Source organism: Ambystoma mexicanum, chromosome 11 (genome assembly GCF_040938575.1).
Source record: "Ambystoma mexicanum isolate Mex_15411 chromosome 11, UKY_AmexF1_1, whole genome shotgun sequence".
NCBI lineage: Eukaryota > Metazoa > Chordata > Amphibia > Caudata > Ambystomatidae > Ambystoma > Ambystoma mexicanum.
This window is the reverse complement of record NC_090934.1, coordinates 928,304,291-928,324,041: the sequence shown is the minus strand read 5'-3', so window position 1 is coordinate 928,324,041 and position 19,751 is coordinate 928,304,291. Positions and strand designations below refer to the sequence as shown.

General features: G+C 44.4%; 1 protein-coding gene across 5 annotated transcripts in view; it reads right to left on the bottom strand.

The window, feature by feature from the left end:
• The window catches only part of SLC25A22 (solute carrier family 25 member 22), a 524,223-nt gene that overhangs the window by 441,115 nt on the left and 63,357 nt on the right, over positions 1 to 19,751 (bottom strand). Inside the window, exon 2 of one of the 5 annotated variants that reach the window (XM_069624030.1) lies at positions 12,492 to 12,582. The exons of the other annotated variants lie outside the window; for them this stretch is intronic. The gene's annotated coding sequence lies outside the window, so the exon portion shown is untranslated. The remainder of the gene's footprint in view (positions 1 to 12,491; positions 12,583 to 19,751) is intronic. 5 annotated transcript variants of the gene reach the window in all.

Genomic DNA, 19,751 nt, shown 5'->3' with positions numbered 1-19,751 from the left:
CGTCAATTGGTATTCGAGAGAGAGAGAGCGTCTGCCGCAATGTTGCTTTTCCATGGTTTCTGCTGTCTGTCATAGTTATATTACCGCAACAGCAACAGCGCTGAAAATCTGACCAACCTGGGAGCCATCTGTGCTGTGCATGCAGTAGACAGAACTTCAATCAGAGGTTTGCGATCAGTTCCGAGTAAAAAAGGAAGCTCCCCATATGTATTGTTTGAAATGCTCCATGGCCCATAAGCACGCAAGAGCTTCTCTCTCTATGACTGAATAGTTTACGTCTGCTGGTTTAAGCGCCCGCGAGGCAAATGCCACCTTGCTTTCTTTTTCATCTCGAAGTTGAGCTAAAATCGCTCTTAATCCTTTGCTGCTAGCACACACAGTTATTAAGGTTTTATCCTCTATATCGAAAGACTTCAATGTTGGGCCTTCTGTGAGGAGACGTTTGATGGACTCAAAAGTGTGTTGTCCTCTACCTTAATACAAATGTGTTCCTTTCTTGGTTATGCGTCTTAGTGGTTCCATTACGGAGGCCACCTTTTGCATAAACTAGGTATAATATTCACAGACGGGGAACGTTGTTAGCTCCTCTTTTGTGGTGAGGTTGGTGCTTCATCGATGAACTGTGTTAGCTTTGTTTTCAGCCTAACTCCTTGTGGCGACTGGGTGTGTCCCAAATAATCCACCTACGTTAAGAACAATTTATTTATTTATTTTAATTCTTGATTATGCGCCAAATCGCCCATAGGCCTCAAGGCGCACACATAGGACAAACAGGAACAAAGACAAGGAAAGTGAGACAGCGTCAGAAACATTGATGACTAAATCAGTGGAGCCCAAAGAACAAGGTTTTCAAGTTCTTTTTGAAAACAACAAGGGACGTGGATGTTTTCAAATCCAGTGGAATAGGATTCCAGGTGGCAGGGGCCAAAACATCAAAGATTGTTTTCCCAAATTTGGCCAAGCGAAATCTGGGCTGGCTAAGTTTGGCCTGGTCCAGAGACCTAAGCGCTCGTGATGGCACATAGCGCTTGATGCGTTCTGACAGATAGACGGGTGCAGCAAGGGTGAGGCATTTAAAGGTAAGTGTCAGAATCTTAAAGGCAACACGATGCTTAACTGGCAACAAGTGCAGACTTCTTCTGGCTTCGGTGATAGAGTGCCATCTGGGGATGCCCAATGCAGCTCTAACCGCACCGTTTTGTGTAACCTGAAGAGCGGCAAGATTGGACTGAGCAGTGCCCGCGAGAAAGCTGTTACAATAGTCCAACCTCGAGTTGACCAAGGCCCAAGCTAAGATGGATATGTTGTCGACAGAAAGAAAGGGGCGAAGATAACCTAGCTGTTTATTGATCAGACCACAATAAGCGTGGGTCTTGGCTACATGCTGGCTCATAGAGAGCTCGGAATCAAGTGTGACGCCAAGTGTTTTAACAGTCTTAGCCACAGGGATGAAGGAATTTGCAATGGAAACGTTGGCATATTCACGGCATAGGTTTTTCAACATATGATTGGAAGCCATAATGAGAATTTTGGTCTTATTACCATTGAGAGCCATGGAATTTGCCTTGATCCAAGAATAAATGGTGGCATAGATGGAGACATAAAATCGAAATCAATAAAATCGAAAGTCAAAATGTCGAAAAAATAATCTCGAAAAAAAAAAAGTCGAATTTTTTTTTAATACGTTTTTTATTCGAAATGGGGGGGTTCCCCCCCCAACCCCCCTTTTTTTCTATTTTTTTTTTATTTTACCCCTTTTTTTTACTTACCAAACCCAAAAAAAATATATAAATAATAAAAAAACAAATTCGACTTTTTTTTTTTCGACATTATTGATTCGACTTTTTTGTCATTCGACTTTATTTTTTCGATATTATGACTGGATACCGAGTGAATGGCCTCAGCATCCTGAGCATATGTGCCTGATAGTTCAAGGATGATCTGGGTGTCATCGGCATAATTAGTGTACCGGACACCCAGGTCATCAAGCATCAGGAGAAGCGGAAGAATGTAAATGTTGAAAAGCGTGGGTGAAAGTGATGAGCCCTGAGGAACACCCCGTGTGAGGAGAGTAGGGGAGAAACAGGCATTGTGGATAGCAAGTCTGGAATTACGAGGACCCAAAAAGGAAACAAGCCATTTTGTAGTAACGCTGGAGCAGCCCCCCAGTGATTGCAACCCGGCTGCCAACAGCTCGTGGTCGACCAAATCGAAATCAGCCAATATGCATTTAGTGGCTTTTAGAGCGAGTCCGTATTTTCTCAAGAGCTTCTAGAACTTACTGCAAGACAATGATAAGTTTCACTTTGGAATCAGTATAAATTAACATATTACCTTGAAAGGTGACAACACGCGCCACATGCCCAAAAGTTTTATCCATCAATCGTTGAAAAACAGCCATAGCTGAAGTGAGCCCAAAAAGCATTTGTAGAACTTTGTATGCACCAAAGGGAGTTATGAAAGCTGCTAGATGATTGGAGTCCTTTGTGAGCTCAACTTGATGGCAAGCTGAGTGTAGGGTCTAATGTGGAGAGGTTTTTGCCCCCTTAGTCTTGCTAATGTGACAAATCTGAGGATGTCGTCCCTTGTCCCCTAGGGGGAGATATTTCCCATGGGGCCAGGGTGGTGCGTCCAAAGTACAACTGTCCCCCTGGTGGTGGTGCACCGAGGGAGGATCACATGGGGAAGGAAGCCCCTTATGGGATTGGGGACAAACATTCTCAGAGAATGCAGTTTACCGCCGCTTCAGTACATCTAACCCCTTCACCAATGCCAAATCCTCCTCCCCCCTCTCTAGATAGAGCCAATGGGTTCTGGTGTCAATCAACCTAATATACTTGACAAGACTAAAATACCATAAAATACACAGCATGTTATGTATGGTTCTAAAAGAAGTACTGGGAAGATGCCCAGGAGTTGGCCCGAATGGGGTTTCGAACCCTTAATGGGATAAGCATGTTGCTTTTGAGCTAACCATATCCTTTCAAGCACAGCATGCCCCCCAATCTGTTGCAGGAAGCAAGAGCTGTTAAGCACATGGAGCAGGAAGGCGTCGCTACAATGGGTGGTACCCCAAAGAATTGTAGCCTGGTGAAAGGGATTTCCTAGGAGGACTGTGACCTTGTAACTAGGCTCTCCCTACTTATGAGCAGTCCAATGTTTTTCATCCTGCTTTGGGCAGATGTCAGAGAGCTGTGAATAGGATATGTTGGTAGAATGCTCTCCATACTGTATTCAATGTAAATCACTAGCTGAACTCAGCCTGCATCTGGAATTGTAAATTGAAATGTTGTGTCAAGGGTAGCTAAAATTAGTAAGCATTCTGGTACTTACAGTTTTCCTTTCCATGTAGAGAAAAGAAAACCAAGCTATACAATCATACACCGTTTTGTTAAATGTGTATTAATTGATTGGTCTACAATGTGATTTGTCCACTATTCAAGTCCTCCCTATGGAACAGTGTGTTATTTTAGCAATGTAAAGCCAAACAGTAACCTACATTTCTACCAACTAGAGATACAGAGATATGAGCTCACGGGTCCAATGTCTAGACTGGTCTGAATTCCTGTCTTCATCGCTTAACTAAGGCTTTTGGGCCTTTAAAATCATTTTATTTCACTGTACCAGGTCTTATAATTGTAACATCCTGCAGGGTTTGTACTATAGAAGCTGGGGAGCCAGTATACCAGGCATGCAAACATCGGTTCCTACTCCTAAGAAAAGCATCCTACAGACTAAAATGTGGCTAGCACCTAAAGACTCCTTAGGGTACTGGTTGTACCTGGTTAGTGTTGCTATCATTCAGGCATGAGTATTTTGCTGACACTTCCCTCGTTTGCCTTTTGGAGTCAAATCAGATGCTGTCGACTAGTGTTGTATCTTGGATGTTTAGTGCGTCTGTCTGTGTGAGTGGAGGGCCTCTTGGAATGTTGATGTGGAGCTTGGAGTGTGACGAGGGAACCAGGGCATAGACTAGTGACCTTCTCTCCTACCTTCTCAGCTACACTATGTAACCAAGAGTGAATAAAGCATCTTCTGTTTCCTACCTACCTGAGTCAGCCTGGTTCGTGCTCCTCGTCTTCACTGGCTCCGGTACAACTTGCAGGAGGCAAGTTACTACAAATAGCTCTGACAATTACTTCTCTGGCTGCTTCACCGCGAACGGACACAAATGAACATGTGGGAAAAGGAGTGCCTATGGCAAAGAGCAACAGTGTGACGTATAGCATTTGTTTAACAAATTAATGGATTGGGTGGATGGGGGCTGTCGCCCATCTTGGTACCCTGAATTTCTGTGAGCTGGGTTTAACATTTTATCCATGGGTTGTGGGGAGGACAAGTTGATCCATGGCAGGAGAGGTCCCTGTGCGATTGCAGCTGTGGGTCATTTTAGATTGTACCTGTAAACCATGAACTCCAAAATCAGCAGCTTTGCATGAACAAGGAGATGCCATGCTGCAGAGAAGAACTCACTGCCCATAGGGGATCGGAGAAGATGTGGTGGGTGCCAGGGAGGAATATAAGTGGGCCTGGAGAGATGTGGGACAAATAAACTAGGAGGTAGCTCAAGAGGAAAGGACAGCTTTGATTTCAGTAAGTATGGGAAGCCACTGATGCACGGGTGCACCCAGTTCCAATTACTGGCTTTGTGTGAATAATGGAATAATGGAAATGTATGTTATGTTATGTTACTTTGCATTTATATAGCGCCTTATATACCATTGGTATGGTCTGAAGGCGCTGGTAGGTTAAACGCCCTTGGGAACCGAAGTCCAGGTCAATAAAGAGAGTAGAGAGGTTCAAGGTGCGTGTGAGCACCGGATATGTGTGCAGCTGGTGCGGTATTAGTGTAATAGCTGCTTCTTAGCGGTAGGTGTGGTGGTTGAGAGGTCAGGAGTATGTGTTCGTTCTGGCAGGTTTTATCCAGACCGGTTCTGGCTGCGTTAGGCCTGAGGAGAACGCCTGGCTGGGGGGTGTGTACCCAGCAGCGTTTACTTAGAGTGATGGGGAGTATGAGGCAGAATGTTGGTATGAGAACAGTTATACCGAATGGTGTCATAGTATCTCTGTGTTCTAGTTGAGTGGTGGTATAAGGAGAGAGTAAGCGTGGTGGTGTGTTATGATGTGATACGAGTACTTTTGAGGCTGTACCAGGTCCATAAATCTTAGGTAAATTCAGGATTTTTACAGCTAATGGGTGGGTGGGTGCCAGTGTGTGCGTTTCGGATGGTGCTGTAGCATGAACATTACAGTATGCTCCGTTACCATACAAAAGGGTTGAATCTCTCTTATAATGCACATTGGGACATGAATCTTGTTGAAAGGCTTCCAGATCCGAGACTATGGTATACATAGAACTTCCAAATTCAGAACCTGGAGGATAAAGATCAGAAATGCTGGGATCCCGTCAGGCAGGCACAGACAGTGTCAACAGGGGAGGTGACCAGGGGAGCTGCGTTGCTGCTCACTAGCTATAAGGGGTGTGGGCTTTCTGGTGTAGTGTGCAAGGTCACTGATTAAATATCAATGGCCGTTGTTCCGTCACAAAATTACCTGTTGTTGTATGTGAGTGACCACGTCCTTTGACCTTAATATAGGCCTGCTAAATTCTGCATGCATCTGTAGTGTGCTCTTTTATTAATCAATGCTAACTTGTGGGTCACCTTTTATAGCACAGCCAGGGACTCGGATGGAGTTCGAGACTAAACTAAGAAAAAGTCTCACAATTTAGGCCACCCCATATAACTCTCTCTAGCAATGTGTTTTGACATGCATTCTTATGTGGTAATAATTAACAGCATAAGAATATCCAAGATTCTGCAAGACCAACCAGGAGAGACTGGCTTCCACTACATTAATCGAACATAATGGCAGAACAGGAGGGCACAGAAGTGCCATCTTTTCCCATACTTTCATAGATGAAGATTAAGCTCTGTGTTATGCAAGGCATTGTGTAGGAAAAGGTTTTACATGTATATACCTTGTTTGCAGCCACATCATTTTGATATACGTCTCTGTTTCTGGTGTTTTGGGCACATTTTTAACCTAAAGCACATATTCGATGCATGTCACATAACGTTTACTCACTTGTGAAAGAGAAAACTCCTTTTTACACTCTTGAAATTGCATTTACTCTCCAAGTATAAAAACAGGGAGTAAAATACTCCCACCTTAAATTCTTATCTGGAGCACTAGGGCCTAATAATTTGCTCCGTCCCAGGAGCAAAACTCCCCCCTGCGTGATCCCCTGCCCGATAGATCCAGCTCGCACCTATCATGTACCCAACACTTTCTGCAGCTACACTTGCGTGTAACAGAGGCACCATCTCAACCACACACTCTTGCACCCAGAGTCCTAGGATCCGGCCAACAATGCTTCCGGCACACTGACATTGCTAAACTGAGCGTTGAACGTGGCGCGAAGTGTAAATCCTGGGCTGCGGGCAGCAGTTCACTCTGGTCTCCGCACAAGGTCTCCCCACAAGCAGAAATCTACTCTCAGACAATTGCTAGATTCCCTGTGGAGCCCCAGCAAAGGAAAGAGATACATATGGCTTCCGTTGTCCTCTACAGAGTGACCCCATGTTATGACTCGCTTGCCAATGTCAGCTGTAAAGCGCCCACCCAACCCCGCCCGCACCATTTGCCCTTGATTGCATTCGCAGTGCTTCAAGGCGATCATGAAAATGGGCGATGTTAGCAGTCTTCCATGCTCTACTATACTGGGTCCACAGAAACGCCCTTGTTCCACGCTAGCAGCCTCCTTGCTTTGTTCCTACTTACGGGGGTGGATACTGCTGTAGGTTGCAGGTTCGATGCTGCCTTGGCCAGGTAAAGCCTCACCCGCTCCACTCTCGCTATCAGTGGCAGGCTCCATCACTTTAGGACCTGGTACTTGCTGGCTGCCTACATTTGTGGCCAGGCTTCAGCAGAACCACACACAGGTTCCAGACCCTTATGACCTCATAGATTCCATGCCATTGTGACCAGGTGCAGGCTGTCCTCCTTTATGTCCAAGTACAAGCTGTGTGTGCGAAGATATGTCTGTCTTGCCCTTCTAATCACATCTGAAAGAATGCAGTACGCCTGGGCCTTGCCCTCTAGCCAACATTACCACAGTCCAGACTTTTGTTACGATGGCTTATAATTGAGAAATATTTGCCGGCCGTAACCCCATAGAGAGGCGACGGCAGAAAACGTCTAGCATAGCAGACTCGTTAGGATACTGAACACGGTGGCTCTCACAGTAAATTGCATTTGTACTCCCCTATCCTGATTGCACCACAATCTGACACAGACATTTCAGCCAAATGAGGCGCACATGTAAATAACGTAAGCTTTTGTGCCTTATATTTGTGGGCCCAAGCCATCTGCCCGACATGCGTCCTGGCTAGAAGGTTTGCACGCTTACCAACAAAATTCTGAGAGGAAACTCCAATTAATGTATCCAGCATTTTTGCCTTTTACTGAAAATATGCACGTTTCAATGATCACGCCGGAGCTTCCCGTACATGTTCTTCTTAGGTGAAAGTTTACAGTTTCAGAAACCCAATGGAAACACCCGCATCATCATCCACCACCACCCAACGCCAGGAGCCAACTTACTCTTAAGAGAGCACTCAGAATTCTACACTGCACCACTCTACCATGTCACTCGCCTCATCACTCCACTCACAGACAAGACAAGGCAAAATAGTATTCGGAATGTTACTTTCAAAATGGCTTCCTGCGCACGGGCTACCTGGTGCTGAATGTGTCGGTCAGCCCTGTGATAAACCCAGGCAAGCCTTACAAAGTGTGCTTCAAATACTGGCTGTCACGGATTGAGAGAAATCCAACTTCGACACACCAACAGGGCGCATAGGACAACAGAGTTTATTTTAAGAAATAAATATGCATGCTAGATTATAAATATAGGCACGCGCAATTTTCTATAAATAACGTACTTTGCTAGCTCCCCTTTGTCACAAGCCCAATCAATCAGGGAAATGCAGAGACATTCTAAATTAGGGAACTGCGGCCAGATGGTTTGGGCTGGGTACATGTGAGGTCAGCAGATCCCCAGCCAACAGCAGCGTGGGGGTACATCGCAGTGGCCTCGTTTCTGCGGAATTCACCAGAAGGGTGCGGATTTAGTCCCTTCTGCACAGGACCCGCTTGAGGTTGCAGCAGCAGCAGCATCCGCGGGGATAGTCTGGATGCCACTTGTGAGAGTTTACATGGTGTGTAACCACACTTCCCCCTTCAAGAGTTACTAAAGGGGTGAATTGTGTTTGATGTATTTGAAGGGCTCTGGTTAAAGACATAAAAGAATCCGACGAGCAAACTGCTAATTGTGTCTTCCTGGCTCCTGCAAAAGAAGGTATGGGTGTGATGTCACACCCACAGCAACTGCCCAGTCTGTTTGAGAAGGTAGGTACAGTGGACCAACCTTGCAGAAGAGGATAGCTTAGGGGCAACATGCTTGCCTTGGAAGCAAAATGACACAGAGCAACACTGGTTCGTTCCCCGGTCCGCACTTAGAAACCTCTTGGTATTAAGCGCGTTATAAAATAACCTATCATATCATGCAGTAACAGAAGTAGTTGAGGCCTGACCAGGAGAGCAAAAAACACAGTGTGTGGCAGAGAAAAGTCTTTCCTCTATGCTCCTGAATCACAAGGCAAGGGCCAGTGCAAATTCTTTGGCTGTAGGCTTCCTCATTTTGGAGGTCCCAGCCCCCATGCTCTGCTAAGGTGGGGAGGGTTCCTCTTCTCATCCTATTGAAACTGACAATCCAGGCATGGCGAGCCACCGGGAGAGCCAAGGATGATCCCCTGAATGGGCTAGAGCTCCAGGAGAGACGGAACTACGCCAGGATGGATGAACGCGTGAAGACATATGATGTACACACCCCCACCCCACCATGAGTTTATTTCCCTGGATGCTCTGCTCTTGTTCTCCAAAGATGACCAAATGTGCAGGTGCTAAAAAGTAAAGTAACGCGCATCAGACCTGTCTGGGCTAGCGGCCCCACAGAGAACGTCATGTAGCAGTATCCAGACTACTTTTTGCCCCAAGGACTGTCTGTTAGATCCAACTCGCCCCAATCATAATCAATTCATGCGATCTGCCTTAGAGGTCCAGAAACACAACTGTGTTTTCTCCAGAAGGATAAGGTATCGGAAACGGAGTCAGGAAGGTGTGTGTGTTTGTGAGTATGACCATTAATTATATCAACCCCAAAAATCCAAAATAACATGCTGCTCTTGAATAAAGTGATTCAATATTGACATGATCTCCCCAAAAGACCTTAATGTACCTTGAAATACCTTTGGAGAAGAAGACAACATGGACCTTTGCTGAAAAATAAATCAACTATAGATAATTAATTGTATGTTCCTTATTTTAGTAGAATCCGTGTTTCCTAAATAACATTTGCATGCATGAATGTATGTAAATGTTCATAGCTACTGAACTAATACACCTTTTGAAATATTGCCTGGCCACCCTATGAGGCAAGTACTGAAGCATTATAACAGTCTAGTAATAATGATCCCAGTCCTCCACACTGGGAGTGTAATCCAGAGAGTGGAGGGAATGCAAGAAACCTGGGAGGACAAAACCCTAACCCATCCCCAGTTCAAAAAAGCAGGTAGTGCCACTAAGAAATTAAACTACGCAATACACCAGTGCATGCCAAAGGGATATGAATGCATGCTGGTTTTGCAAAACAGATCTACACAAAGGCACTTTATAGGATTAGAGAGGATAACAGCACAACAACTTCCTGGATATCTTTGGAGTTTACCCATAAGAATGTTGACTAACACTATAGTGCACTTCTCAGGATCTTCCCTGCTGAAGTGGGTAACACGGTATTTATGATGTCCAATACAGGTGTGACTAATCCTGGACGCACTCCCATAAACCATGCACCCTAAGCACAACTGGTATACCCTCTTTGATCACCACCCCCACCAAGTGCACACAACCAGAATCTCCACAGCCACATATTGGTCCTTTTGTCAGACTTTCTCATCACTGGTCTAAAGCCATCAGAGGACTTACTGAATGCCCGCTGGTTCGCTGCCCCCAACAACACAGAAGGACAGGTACTAGAATCCCAAAACCTACAGAAAAAACAATTGAACAGTTGGACCCTGACACAACCCAATTTTGATTGCTCCTCCAGGTACAATATCTGGATTGTGATTTTCAGACTTGGACGAATCCCAATCTGGCCTGAATTTGCTAGACGACCGATACAAAGTTGAGAAGATTAGCAGGATTCTGAATTTAGATTCCCAGTGCTAATTATTCACAGATCCAGATTGTACATCACGAGATAGCAAAGGGATATTCTAGTGGCTAAACGGATTCCAATTCAAAAGTTCACTCCATCAGACATCTTCAGAGTGCTGCAGTGTTAAACCCGTGTAGAACTTTAGGGCCCAAAAGGAAGACTCTGAAGCTTCAAATTAAAAATTGAGAGCATTTCCATCAAGCAGTTGGAAAAAGGGCAAAACTAAAAAAGAAACATATCAAATACTCAGTGTAATCAGCTGCGTGGCTGGATTAGCAGGTTATCCTGACTATTGACATCTTGATCCGACATCACCCAGCAAACCGAAGCGGAGTCAAAAGCTTCACCTGTCCATCAACTAGCAAACTTCAAGAAGTGGTCAACTGTAGTTGAGTGAGAAAGCAAATCCTCTTCTCTTACAGTTGAGTGAAAACAAATCATATACAGTGAAGTATTACAATGCCCCCCGTTTTAGGATGGGAGGGGAGGTTGGGGAGACTGTGGGGGCTAGGGAATGCTGCCTGCTACAGCCTGTGGACAGTGTGACAATCCTTCAGATGGTGTCCCTTCGCCCCAGGGGAGAACCACTTTCCATGAGGCTAGGGAGGTGAGGCCGCTAACCAATAGTCCCCGTAGGAATGATAATATGCGAAAGGATCTCATGGAGAGGGACTCCTTTATTGGGGGTAAGGACCTGATTTGGAGGCACAGCCTCTTTAAGCCCCAACCCGATAGGCTGACAGTAGGACCTGAGCATTATGGGTCTAAACTCATGTCTAAAGCCATGTGTTACAGTGAAACATCAAACTACACTGATGGTTTAGGTACTGAGATGAAGAAGCGCCAGAAAACTCTACAAGCAAGTGGAAAAAACACCAGAATAGCTGTAGTCAATGGAATGGATGTTACGTCAGGGGCAGACCCGACTATATCAGGACATCAGAAACAAATAAAGGTGGAAGGGCACCAGGAAGGATACAGAAGAGTGTATTAGAGCGAGAACCAGAGAGAGCAGTCAAGGTGGAGAGAAAAAAAAAAAAGAAATTTGAGAATCGGAGAGAGATCGAAGCTGAGAGAACACCCAAAGGCAGGCCAGAGAAGCTCAAGCAAGAGACGTAGAGGGTGTGGTTAAAGGGAACGCACAAGGACGTCTCGCAGGTCAACGAGGTGTTGGCCGTGGAGAAAGCAGAAACAAAGAAGGGAATAGGCAACCTGCATGGAGGCAGAATGCCAAATGCTATACAACTGAAAGCTGGTGGCCACTGGGTGAGAGGTAAGCCGAACAAGATGAGAAGTGGCAGAACACCCTGGTTGACGAGAAGTATATCGTTCATAAGACATAAAGCATCATATCAGTCAGCTGACAGTCAGCCTTACAAAAGGACACAGATTGGGTCGTGGTGGCATGATCTGTAGTGGGTGGACTGGGTGGTTCAACAACTGCACCAAAACCACTAAATGTATCAGTTCGTACAGCTACCTACACAAAAGCCACAGTGCTATTTCTGCATGAAACTGGATAAAGTGGTATCAACAAAACAGATCTAATGTGATAAAGCCAGGTCCGAAAGTAAAGCTGAAGCTACTCCTAGCAAAATTATAAGAGAAGCGAATCACAACATCATCAATAGAAAAACAGTTAAGCATAGAATGGAAAACAAAAAATCTAATTTTATTTGCTTATGAGATATGATCAAAATGTAGAAACAAAACAACCCAAATAAATTAATGGAGTTTACACAAGGAAACCTATGTAGTACTAAACAGACAAAATCAGTGCCCCAACCAAAGAAAGCACCGAGGAAAATGTCCACCACCAGTAAGACGCTAGACACCGAGAAATAAGGAAAAGATAGAGCAAGGGATAGTAAGTCCCGAAGATGGGACAAGAACCTAACAAGAATTACACCTTGAGCCACACTTGTGTGTTGGATCTACACCAACGGGTGTCAGTCACTACCAACATCACATCTAGCCCAATTGTTACAAGCAAACGGGCAACTTGAGTTTCGGCTAAATACAGCCAAAAAGATTTCCACGGCCAAGCCTTCCTCAGGGCAAACCAAGATGTTAGCAAAGCTAATGCTGGCAATGCTATATTTCTGGAAAAACAAAAAAATGTAGAATAAAAAATAATGTACATTGTTGTATTGATGGTAAACTACAGCAAAATAAACCTAATTCCACATAGAGATGCAAAACATACCAGCAGGGTCCAGAGATTGCTTTTAGCGAGTATTTTGTTGCCAAGAATTCTTTCCTGCCGTCTTTTGCCCCCACTTCACATCATGGATAATCTACAAGCACACCAAATAAGCTGGTCACACACTTGTATATTTAACCCAAGCATATATAGGCAATGCTACACACGAAAAACCATCAATATGACAGGCTGCTAGTATGAGAAAAGACCAAAGACAAATCAACAGAGATAGAAAAAATGCTTTAAAAAGTAAAACCAATGCAAGACTGTCTGTGTGCAAACACTAACCTGTTATCCATGTTCCATAAAGAAGAGCATTATAGTGTAACAGTGGACCATTCTCGCTTCAAGTAAAGTGAAGCATCAAGCAACTATACAGAAAGTACATGACATGTACACTACAGCCAAGATACAATAAGTGCAAGCCAACCGTGTGTTAATGCGGGCCACTGCAATACAGAGTGCTAGCTTGCCTGGATTTTATGTGCCAACATGGACCCAATAGCGTGCCAGGGCACTGGAGCAACTGCATTATCGTGGGTATATCTTGGACCAGGAAGCACATGTGACATCACAAATGTGTCACGTGATCCGGGCATAACAAAGGCTGGCACAGAACTAATGAAAGCGCTCAGCCATCTTGAAGAGGGGTTTGAATGCTCGCCTCTACTGTAAAAACTTGGACCAAAACCTTCAATTGCAGAAGAAAGGATCTTGAACTAAATGATGCGCAAACATTCTGAACTTGGTGGCACACAATAAAAGGTGCCCCCAAAATGGCTAAAACGGACAAAGTACAGACATTAGTGATGCAAATGCAGAAAACGAGCATCAACCGCACACATGTCTGACGTGTCCCACACTTGACCAGCAGGCCAAGGGCGTAGGTGCTTAAGGAAAGAATTAAATAAAGCTGCAGGTTAAGGACATGTGTGCTTATAGAAATAAAGCTCTACAAGTAGCATCAAAAAGACACAGATTGCATAGGCTAATTGGATCATGGCAATATGTAAATATTAGACCACCACACTCCACTTTACGTCATCATTCAAACCATCCAAGTGAGATTTTAATCTAAATATTCATCCTTTGTTCCAGTTGAAACAATCTGTTGTGGGTACTAAACCCACAGGGATCGCGATATATTCTGTTGATAATCATCCACTGAAGTTCCCGATCTTGGTGACCGTAGGCTTGAACAAGCTGTACTAAAGGTGCTGCTGAACCGGTTCGTATCTGGGATCGGTGCTCGCCAATCCAAATTGACACCTTTCTAGTCGGCATACCGACATAGATTTTGGCACACAGACACAAGACATAAAATAAGCAGTGTCGCATAGCAATTTGCTATGCAAATCTTTCAGTTTGCTAAACAAATGGACACATGTGTAGCAAAGATAGCTATTTAAGTTGCCCTCTTCAATGAAAGCACAGCTCGCCCTGCATTCCTCTTGCCCGTTTGCCCCCCTCTGTTCACTTGAAGTTCTATTGGAGAGAAGGTGCCGCAGTAATGATCTCCTTGACTCTTAAGTGCCAAACCCATGTGTGGGAGAATGTCTTTTTCAAATAATTTCAAACCAGAAATAATTGTGATGGTACTTTTAATAAGCTTTCTATATCCTTTCTGGCAAAGACCAGTATCTGTCAACTTAATATTTTTTCAAAAATACAGTTCTGCAATTCCATTCCTAAAATGTAGGTTGTTACAGAATGCATAATTAGAGTATTGATACTTAAAACAATGCCCCATCTCCATGCTTTACAGTAAAGTTTTGGTTAGTGTATCTAAATGTCATTGTGTCAACTATATTTCATTTTGTTGGGGAAGTTGCATCATATTGACGAGTGAACACTTTTGAAAATGTACATGATCACATGATTACATGCTTTTGATGGCAAACCTAGTTTGGTAACCTGCAGGTTGCATACATCTTGGAACTGGTGCTCAACCCATGAGTAACCTCATACTAACTTACATTCTATATTATTACCCAGTTGCTTTATGCCAGGTACCCTGAAATTGAGATGACCACAAACTACAATATTTCATCTAGTTTGCTCAGTTCTCTGCCTGCTACGCCATCCACTCTGCTTAGTCGCTTTCTTTCCTCTTAGATAATGAACACAAAAAGTGAACTAGATGCTTACACAAAGTAGTTCCATCAAATCTCAACATCTACAGATCTATTGCAATACCAAACACTGTAGTTAGCCCTCAGAGCTCACTTTGCTTAATGATTATAATTGCATTATATATTACCACCTGCAGGAGACAGCTTGCCAAACTTTTTTCAGAGCCTTTTTATCATGTGTATTTATTTGTGTCCATTCATGCAGCTAAACTTTTACATTTACAGACACTGAACTGTGGCTCGCAAAGTCCTTTCGCCCAGTCGCATAGTCAAGTAAATTTTATGAAGGGCGAGTAGCATTTGCAAGAGATGCTTGAAACTTTTATGTAACATTTACTTTGCTGTAAATATCAAACAAAAGTTTCACTGTGCATGGCTGGCCTCTGGGTGGCTGCAGTGTGCCAAACAAGGCGGGTGTGTAGTGAAATGCACCACTGTACACAATTCACATTTTAAATGTGTTGTCCTCTATCGCAATGGGTCGAGTGCATTTCTCTTAGGTTGAATAGGGAAACTAAGTTACCTGACCTGCAGGTCTGGCTGAAATTTAAAGAATTTAAAAGGCCCGTCTCCTCTAACTAATGTCTTATTTCAGTGGTACGCAAAACTGCTGTATTGTTGCTCATTTCATATCTTGGCTACAAATAACTTCTGTTGACATTAACAATATTATTACAAAATCGCTAATCAAATGGGTCTGTTTGCTAATCAAAAAAATTTGAATTAGCAAACTCTGCTAATCAATTTTTGAAAACTAAAGTATGCCTTGCCGACATTTGAAGACTTATATTACATTGCATGTGTTGCAGTTAGTTTGTGTTCTCAAATGCCATACAACTTAATTGTGAGTAAACACAGTGCTCGATAGATATGTTTCACATGCTGAACATGAGCGCAAGGAAAATGGCCCATTCTTGGCTTAGACAGCAAGTTCCAACGATCCACAATAGCCTTAGGCCTCTGTGGTTCATTCCAACTGGTCTCTAACATTACGGCCCACTTGAGAGCAAACAGAGGCGGTTTGGATGTGCACACAGTATTGCATTTAAGGGGCCAATGTTTCTTAGCCAGTTGTTGAATGGGTGCGGTCTTCGGGGGGAAAAGGTTGGCATGCAAACGAAACGGTCATCTTTTGATGGCTCTTGCGCAATGTTAACAGGAGTTTGCGAATTGGGGTGGAATCACATTCGGCCGAGTGTTTTAACAGCTTGAACGAATAGCCCCTGTTCTGTAGTCTGCAAATTAGAAGACTAAAAAGCCTTATAAAAAAAACTATCATCTGTCCTGACGAAGGCTTCCTAGAAAACATCGGGAAAACTTATTCAAGGATGGGGTTTATCCCATGACTATAGGTCGAAATGCAGCGCTTAGACACAACATCCTGAAAAACATCTGTTCTGAATTAGTAAACTTATAGGAGAAAACCCTTATTATATTTGTGTAGAAGTTGTGACTAGATTGCACAATGAGAAAGCCAGTCTGTATATACTTTTGGTATATTAACCCTTGAAAGAATTGTTTTTTGTGTCTTTGTAATTATCATGCTGTCAAGTATGTTTTTATATATGAAATGCTGTAACAAGGAAACTATTGGTGTGTAATAAAATAACCAAATATTTCTTGCACACAAGCATGAAAGTTTTGAGTCTGTTAGTTATATGATTACATAAGTCATCTATACGTCACAGTGTGCGGTCTAGAAGCTGATGCAATACAGGAGAAAGGGGTAGTCCGTGTTTCATATGTGCTCTACTCTGCAAATCATGTCATTCGTGTGGTTTGAAAAAACGTCCTTGAACGTGCAATTACACCTGACCCAAAGCAATTGGCTATAAGGAAGGTTTTCACAAAGTGCCCTCAGGTTTTTAACTACTAAATAGCAAGCTGGTGTTTCTGTCTGTGTTTTTACGATAAAGCGATGTGTACATTCTGTCCTTGTCATGCTTGAGCAGTAAGTCCAAGAACGGAATTTGCTCTCGATTCCACTCATGAGTTAAATGTAGATTAGGGTTACATGTGTTTAACCAGTCTACAAAGGACAGTAACCCATCTGGTTTGCCATGCCAAGTGAGGAAAATGCCATTGATATAACGCTTCCAATCCAAAATGCAACGACTGTAAGGAGTGTTAGAGAAAATATATACGTTTTCAAATTCAGCCATATAGATATTAGCTAGGCTGGGGGCAAAAGCTGTGGCCTTAGATTGGAGATGCAAATCTTTGCCAAAAGAGAAGAAACAGTCACAAAGAGCTATTCAAAGTAATTCAACTAGAAATGTGGTGGGTACCACGTGCGGCTGTGGGCGCTGATAAAGTGTAATGCAGATGACCTCGTCCTGTGGAATATTGGTATACAGTGATGTCAAACGTTACCAAAATCTCATTGGTGCAATCATATGGTTGACCCTCTAACCAGTTGATAGTGGCGGTTGTGCCCTTCAGATAAGATCTCGATGCTATGACCAGTGGTTGCAAGAAAAAATCTAAATATATGCCACAAGGCTCTAGAACGGACCCAAATAGGGATTGGGCATGCGGGTGGATTTTCCTGGTTCTTGTGGATCTTTGGGAGAGCATACAGCACTGCTGTTCGAACGTCCTGCCGTGTTAGAAACATAGCTTCATGTGTGGAAAGAAACCCCCTCTGTACACCAGCAGTGCATAGCTCCCACTCAATTACAGTTGACCACTTCTTGAAGTTTGCTAGTTGTTCGATAGGTGAAGATTTTGTCTCGAATTCAGTTTGTTGGCCAATGTTGGATCAAGATGTCAATATTCAGGATAACCTACTAATCCAGCCACCCAGCTGATTACACCGAGTATTTGATATGTTTTCTTTTTTTGGTTTTGCCCATTTTCCAACTGCTCGATAGAAATGCTTTCAATTTTTAATTTGAAGCTTGAGAGTCTTGCTTCTGTGTCCTGAAGCTCTACACGGGTTTAACGCTGCACCATTCCGAAGATGACGTCTGATGGAGTGAACTGTCGAATTAAAACCCAACAAGCCACTAGAAGAACAAGTTACTTTCTTACCTGGTAACGTTCTTTCGATGGGATGGTCCGACAACGTATTCCATATCTATGACAGGCAATCACCACAGCTGTGCTGCTTCGGAAACTTTTTTCGGCGTCTGCGTCCTGCTTCGATGGCATCGATGCGCCGTCGTCGAGGACCTCCTCCGACGTCCGACGTCATCCGATGTGATAAGTAGGACGCACGACGCCCGTAGCCTCAGTTGTAGTTTTTTCCCCCCAGTACGTGTGACATTAGTCTACTGCCAGTCAGACACAAAGCCTTGCGGAACGTAAGCTGCAATCGCAAAAGAAATTCTGCAGCGGGGGAGGTAGGGAGGGAGCGATATGGAATATGTCGTCCGACCATCCCATCGAAAGAACGTTACCAGGTAAGAAAGTAACTTGTTCTTCGAGGGGATTGGGTCCTCCGACGTAGTCCATATCTATGACAGACTCCCAAAGCAGTACCAGAGCAAGGAGGAGGGAAAGAATTTAGAATCAAAATTTAGAATAGCCAATCAAATAGCAGAGCAAAGGACCACCTTGCCAAAGGCCAGATCCTGTCCTCGGATGGAATCGAGGGAATAGTGACGTACAAATGTATGTACTGAAGCCCAGGTGGCTGCATCACAGATGTTGCGAATAGGAACACCCCTCTGCAGGGCAGTAAATGCAGCCATACCCCTGGTAGAATGGGCCCGCAAGCCAGCCGGTGGGTCTTTACCCGCTAAGCGGTAACACTCCGAGATGGCCAAAATAATCCAGCGAGACAAAGTCTGTTTCGTCACCGCTTGTCCCAAACGCATTCCAGCGTAACCAATAAAGAGTTGATCGTCCACTCTGACCCGGGACATGCGTGAAACATAAAAGCTTAAAGCTCTCCTAGGATCAAGCCTATGGAGCCTCTCCTCTTCCTTATCAGGATGTGGAGGAGGATAGAACGCCGGAAGAACAACCTTCTGGCTCAAATGAAATTCCGAAACCACCTTCGGAAGAAAAGAAGGACGAACTCGAAGGACAACCCTGTCCTTGTGAAATACAGTGAAGGGTGGCTTTACTGAAAGTGCCTGTAACTCACTCACTCTGCGAGTGGAAGTAACCGCAACTAAAAACACAGTTTTCAGAGTTAACAGCCTCAAAGGGCAAGAATGTAAAGGCTCAAACGGAGCACCCATAAGAAACTTAAGAACAAGGTTTAAATCCCAACCGGGCACCAGGAAAGGTGATGGAGGTAACACATTAGTGAGCCCTTTCAGAAACTGTGAAATTAAAGGGATTTTAAAGTAGGAACACTCTTCAGACGAGCGCTTAAAGATGGACAGCGCCGCCAGGTAACCTTTAATGGTACCCACTTGCAAGCCCCTGTGGGCCAAAGAAAGTAAAAAGGACCGAAACATGGGGATGTCACATGCAAAAGGATCCACATTCTGAACTCTGCACCAGTCGCAGAACTTACGCCAACGGCAACGGTACAGAGACTTTGTTGCTGGCCGTCGGGCCGAGAGCAACACCTCCATCAAGTCTTCAGGGAGGTCCCAATCCTTATACCTCAGCCTTTCAGAAGCCAAGCGTGAAGGTTGAGGGATCTGACCTCTGGATGGAGAACCTAACCCCCCTCCCGTGAGAGCAGATCGTCTCGGTAGGGAAGACGACATGGAGGACAGATGGACAAGTCGAGAAGGTCCGGGTACCACGTCCTCCGAGCCCACGCCGGAGCAATGAGGATCATCCGGGAACCGAACTTCCGTAACCTCCGCAGCACTTGCGGGATGACAGGGACTGCAGGAAACGCGTACAGCAGTGGGAATGACCACTCCACCACAAACGCGTCTCCTAAGGCTCCTTTTGGAGGAAATTCACTCGAGCAGAACCTCTCGCACTTCCGGTTGACACTGGAGGCGAAGAGATCCACTTGAGGGGTCCCCCAAAGGGCGAAGATCTCCAGGAGAATCTCCTGAGCCAACTCCCACTCGTGAGAGATCATGCTCTGCCTGCTCAGAGCGTCCGCCGTCACGTTTTCGTCTCCGGCCAGATGAACTGCCGAGATCGAAACTTCCTGCTGGATGGCCCAAAACTCGAGCTGCATCGCCTCCCTGCACAGAGGAAGTGACCCTGC